The 5,000-nt window shown below is 42.1% G+C and overlaps 3 non-coding genes across 3 annotated transcripts in view; all 3 read right to left on the bottom strand.

The window, feature by feature from the left end:
* LOC149092751 (large subunit ribosomal RNA) overlaps positions 1-976 on the bottom strand; it is a 4,168-nt gene extending 3,192 nt beyond the window's left edge. Inside the window, exon 1 of the ribosomal RNA XR_016200576.1 lies at positions 1-976. This exon is cut by the window's left edge and continues 3,192 nt beyond it. This is a non-coding gene — a ribosomal RNA (large subunit ribosomal RNA).
* A 476-nt stretch (positions 977-1,452) lies between these two features.
* On the bottom strand, positions 1,453-1,607 carry LOC149092752 (5.8S ribosomal RNA). Its single transcript, XR_016200518.1, has one exon. It is a non-coding gene; the product is annotated as a 5.8S ribosomal RNA (ribosomal RNA).
* Positions 1,608-2,094: 487 nt separating this feature from the next.
* On the bottom strand, positions 2,095-4,264 carry LOC149092753 (small subunit ribosomal RNA). The gene has a single exon (XR_016200511.1). It is a non-coding gene; the product is annotated as a small subunit ribosomal RNA (ribosomal RNA).
* Between the last annotated feature and the right edge of the window lie 736 nt (positions 4,265-5,000).

A 5,000-nucleotide genomic window follows, 5' to 3' on the forward strand; every position in this document is an offset into this window, starting at 1 on the left:
AGCTTGCCACTTTTACCAACAAACCACCAAAAGCCAGCCAATCCATGAGTTGTTTCAACACCAGGTGAAGAAACAGACATCATCAACGAAAGACTAGTCGGATTCGTCAGAGCAGATGACAAGCATTGTTGACCCTGCATAAGCAGAGATTCATCTCCAATGTGACTGTGGTAACAGTTGCCAACACTAGCTCACAGGCTAAGTCTAACAACGCAAGGAATATTAGTAGCTGTGAAAACTAAATGCTGATTAGGTGTGTGTTTAGTACACCTTGCTGTTATCACTTGAACAAGAGTTTTGCACTCTCCTTCACATTGGTCGTGGTTTGAGCACGAGAGTTGAGAAAATGCACTCCTCATGCACATATTGCACTCCTCCTATCAATACCAAGATCCAAGGGCAGGCTAAAAGTTACCCCTTAACCTACTGATCTTGGAACGCTGTAAAGCATTCTTAGCACTGAATAGAAAAAGGCAACAATACACAAGAGGAGCTGAGTTCTCCTCTCAGCTACACTTCGTGGTTCTATCCGTTTCTCTACAAGCGGTTTCACGTCCTTTTGAACTCTCTCTTCAAAGTACTTTGCAACTTTCCCTCACGGTACTTGTTTGCTATCGATATTACCATCGTATTTAGTCTTAGGAGGAGTTTACCTCCTAATTTGGATTGCACTCTCAAGCAATCTGACTCTATCCGCGACTAAAGCCAGTAATCGATATTCCATTAACCAAGATCTGCCACCGGCCTAGAACCGTCTCTGGGAAGAGGGCCCTTGTCAGAGGGACTTGCAGATTTAGTTGAAATAATCGTGACTCTAGCCATTACGCAGCACCGCTTTCCACCTTTCAATGGAAAACCTTTGCGCCGGACTCATCCCTTTTCACTCGCCGTTACTCAGGGAATCTCATTTGATTTCTTTTCCTCCGCTGAATTATATGCTTAAATTCGGCGGGTAACCTCACCTGATCTGAGATCAAAAATATTGATTAAGTTGATTAATGTTTATTTGTGTTGTTTGCAAGTAAGCAACGTAAATCTACTTTAATGTTTGCACAAATTTTGCCTTTGCATTACTTCTTAGGTCTGCTTTAACAGAATGAAATAGCTACTATTTGTACGATTTATACAAGTGCAAGAAGATTCATCAGTTAACAGGTTAGTTGATCACCATAGTTATCTGCAATACGACTTTAGCGTCGTCAGATAGGCGACTAACCTTAGAATCTCATGCTAGTATCTATTCATATATACTGCTTGCAGAGATGAAATATGCATTGTACACAAAATTTATCATGTGAAACAAGTAGATTTGAGATTCTCCTTACTAAATTGCAACGAATTGCAATTAAGAAAAGGAATAAAACAGCAAGATTCATGCATATAAATATACAATCCTCTCAAAACAATGCATATATGGTAGTATGCAAGTGTTTTGTTGATTATTTTACATCTCAACTCTCAGACAGATGTGACCTCGGAAAAGACCCGAAAGCCGCAATGTGCGTTGGAAGCTCAAGTGCTCGGCGTGTCCTGCAATTCGCACCGATTATCGTAGCTAGCTACGTTCTTCATCGATTGGTAATTCGAGTGATCCACCGCTTGAAGATGTATCTTTGCCACCGTGGGACTTTTAATAAGTATCCTAAATCTGCATTGAGAGGGTTTGAAAACAATTGTATGCAGTTTATAAAAACCATAGTTGTCTTTACTTAGTTAGGCGAAGAAGTGTAAAACTTCCTTCTTTAAACCTTGCCGTCAGCATAAGCTGAAGACTTGATCAGGTACCAAGTATGTAGCAAGACAGGCTTTTCATTATAAACTACAATTGTTTTGCAAAAGAAATTATGGCTATCGTTAGATAACCCTCACTCTTTGTTGCATTGGATAATGAAAGATGGATGTATGAATGAACGAATGTAATGCAAATTAGAATCATGTTGCAATGGCTAAATGTTTGCAATAAACATTCACAATTGCGACTCTAATGCAAATACAATTCAATTGCATTCACCATATTAGCATCTACAATATCACTATGCAGAGTGTTTGATTGTTTGAAGGTTGTATTTCTCTTATAATAAGAGGGTAATACGTTAATGATCCTTCCGCAGGTTCACCTACGGAAACCTTGTTACGACTTTTACTTCCTCTAAATGATCAAGTTTGAACATCTTTCCAGCACAATCCGACCACTAGTTTCCCAATGGTCTGGATTGACCAGTCCGAAGTCCTCACTAAATCATTCAATCGGTAGTAGCGACGGGCGGTGTGTACAAAGGGCAGGGACGTAATCAACGCAAGCTAATGACTCACGCTTACTGGGAATTCCTCGTTCATGGGCAATAATTACAATGCCCAATCCCCATCACGAAATGGGTTCAAGCGGTTACCCACTCCTTTCGGAGCAGGAAACAGTATGCACGATGACCACTTCAGTGTAGCACGCGTGCGGCCCCGGACATCTAAGGGCATCACAGACCTGTTATTGCTCTGTTTCGTGCGGCTGCGAGCGCCGCTTGTCCCTCTAAGAAGTCCTTACAGTGCTACAGCATCCTTACCCTAGCCAATTCTGTAGGCTAATAGCAGCAGAGCCCTCAACAGCCGAAACCATCAAGAGATACTACCACCCACAGGTTGACTAAGGGGGAGTACTGCAGTGTAAACTGCAAGTCTATTTAGTAGGCTAGAGTCTCGTTCGTTATCGGAATTAACCAGACAAATCACTCCACCAACTAAGAACGGCCATGCACCACCACCCACTGAATCAAGAAAGAGCTCTCAATCTGTCAATCCTCTCAGTGTCCGGGCCGGGTGAGTTTTCCCGTGTTGAGTCAAATTAAGCCGCAAGCTCCACTCCTGGTGGTGCCCTTCCGTCAATTCCTTTAAGTTTCAGCTTTGCAACCATACTTCCCCCGGAACCCAAAAACTTTGGTTTCCCGGAAGCTTCCATTCGAGTCATGAAATTAGTTACTCAGAATGATCGCTGGTTGGCATCGTTTATGGTTAGAACTAGGGCGGTATCTGATCGCCTTCGAACCTCTAACTTTCGTTCTTGATTAATGAAAACATTCTTGGCAAATGCTTTCGCTGTAGTTTGTCTTGCGACGGTCCAAGAATTTCACCTCTAGCGCCGCAATACAAATGCCCCCGTCTGTCCCTCTTAATCATTACCTTGGATTCTTAAGACCAACAAAATAGAACCAAGGTCCTATTCCATTATTCCATGCAAGATCATTCAAGTTAAGGTAGTGGTACGCATCATATAGATGGTTGACCATACCGTTTTTAGGCACCTCTTTCGAGGTTTTGGACGCCTGCTTTGAGCACTCTGATTTTTTCAAGGTAAAAGTCTCGATCGCTTGAATCAACACTCGGTAAAGAGCATTGATAGCAAATATCGAGCAATTTTCTGTCTAAACACTATGAATGTAACCACCAGGAAAGAGGAATGAAGGTTCAAGCAAGCATCCGTAGACACAAGCAAGAAACCTAACATCACCATCTAACCCTTTAATCAGTGGACCCCATAGGTTCGACTGAAATCCAACTACGAGCTTTTTAACCGCAGCAACTTTAATATACGCTATTGGAGCTGGAATTACCGCGGCTGCTGGCACCAGACTTGCCCTCCAATAGATCCTCGTTAAAGGATTTAAATTGTACTCATTCCAATTACGGGGCCTCAATAGAGTCCCGTATTGTTATTTTTCGTCACTACATCCCCGTACTGGGATTGTGTAATTTGCGCGCCTGCTGCCTTCCTTAGATGTGGTAGCCGTTTCTCAGGCTCCCTCTCCGGAATCGAACCCTAATTCCCCGTTACCCGTTACAACCATGGTAGGCGCATAACCTACCATCGACAGTTGATAAGGCAGTTGCTTGAGGGATACATCGTCGGCTCAGAGGCCATACGATTTGCTCAGTTATTCAGAGTCATCACAAGAAATGCAACCGAAGTTGCTAAGATCCCCACTGCTAGTCCTTAGACAGCGACCGAAATCACTGAACAGGGTTCTAGGTGAATAAGAATCATTGGTCTTGTACTAATAAATGCGATCCTTCCGTCAGCAAGCTGAGGTTGGAACACTTGTTCATGTATTAGCTCTAGAATTACCACAGTTATCCATGTAAAAAAGAATATCCGAGGAACCGTAACTGATTTAATGAGCCATTCGCGGTTTCACTTTATAAACAGTATGTACTTAGACATGCATGGCTTAATCTTTGAGACAAGCATATGACTACTGGCAGGATCAACCAGGTAACTTGATGTTTTAGCAAAGTAAAATGCTAAACAAGTTGTTTTTGCAGCTATAAATACGATATCCTCAGCTAACAACCAGCAAGTGGATGCTAACTTTAACGAGGTATCGAGATTTATGTCGTGCATTAAGATAATTCTGCAGAAAGCTCTTTAGAATCCATCTTCTTCCACTAAAATGTGCAAGCACATCTAGCAGGAGTAACCATTGCTGGGTACGTTTGCAAGTCAACTAAACAGCATAGTATTATAACCGCTTGATACCAATTTCTTGGATCAATCTGCGGTCTGCTTTGCACAAGCAGAGCTCAATACTAATACTGCTCACTCTGTTGAGTGACTAGTTTGAACATATATGCAAGATATGAAGTCTGATAGCATTAAAGCCCAACTCTCATAGATATTGTCAGTCGTACCAAGGAAGACCTTAGGTCTTGCAGGTACTCTACCTTTGTATAATAGTGTGTGGTGATAAGATGATTGACGATCCAAACCCATTCAGGCCCGTCTCTTCAACCACCAAACATCAACAGAATAACAGGAATAGATGCGTGAACAGCTACAGTCTGGACCATACCACTGCTTGATGCATTGACTTATCCATAACCGTAGACAATCACTTACCTCCCCATCAACTACTGATGGTTGCTTCTCTCAATTCAGCAACTACACTCACCACATATAACACAATAAATCTGGTTGTGATCTAAAACCTCTTTTTCTGAAAATTAGACTAAGT

This window comes from Tetranychus urticae, unplaced genomic scaffold, assembly GCF_039701765.1.
Source record: "Tetranychus urticae isolate SD_2017Ah unplaced genomic scaffold, NJAU_TeUrti_SD_1.0 Scaffold_5, whole genome shotgun sequence".
Lineage (NCBI taxonomy): Eukaryota > Metazoa > Arthropoda > Arachnida > Trombidiformes > Tetranychidae > Tetranychus > Tetranychus urticae.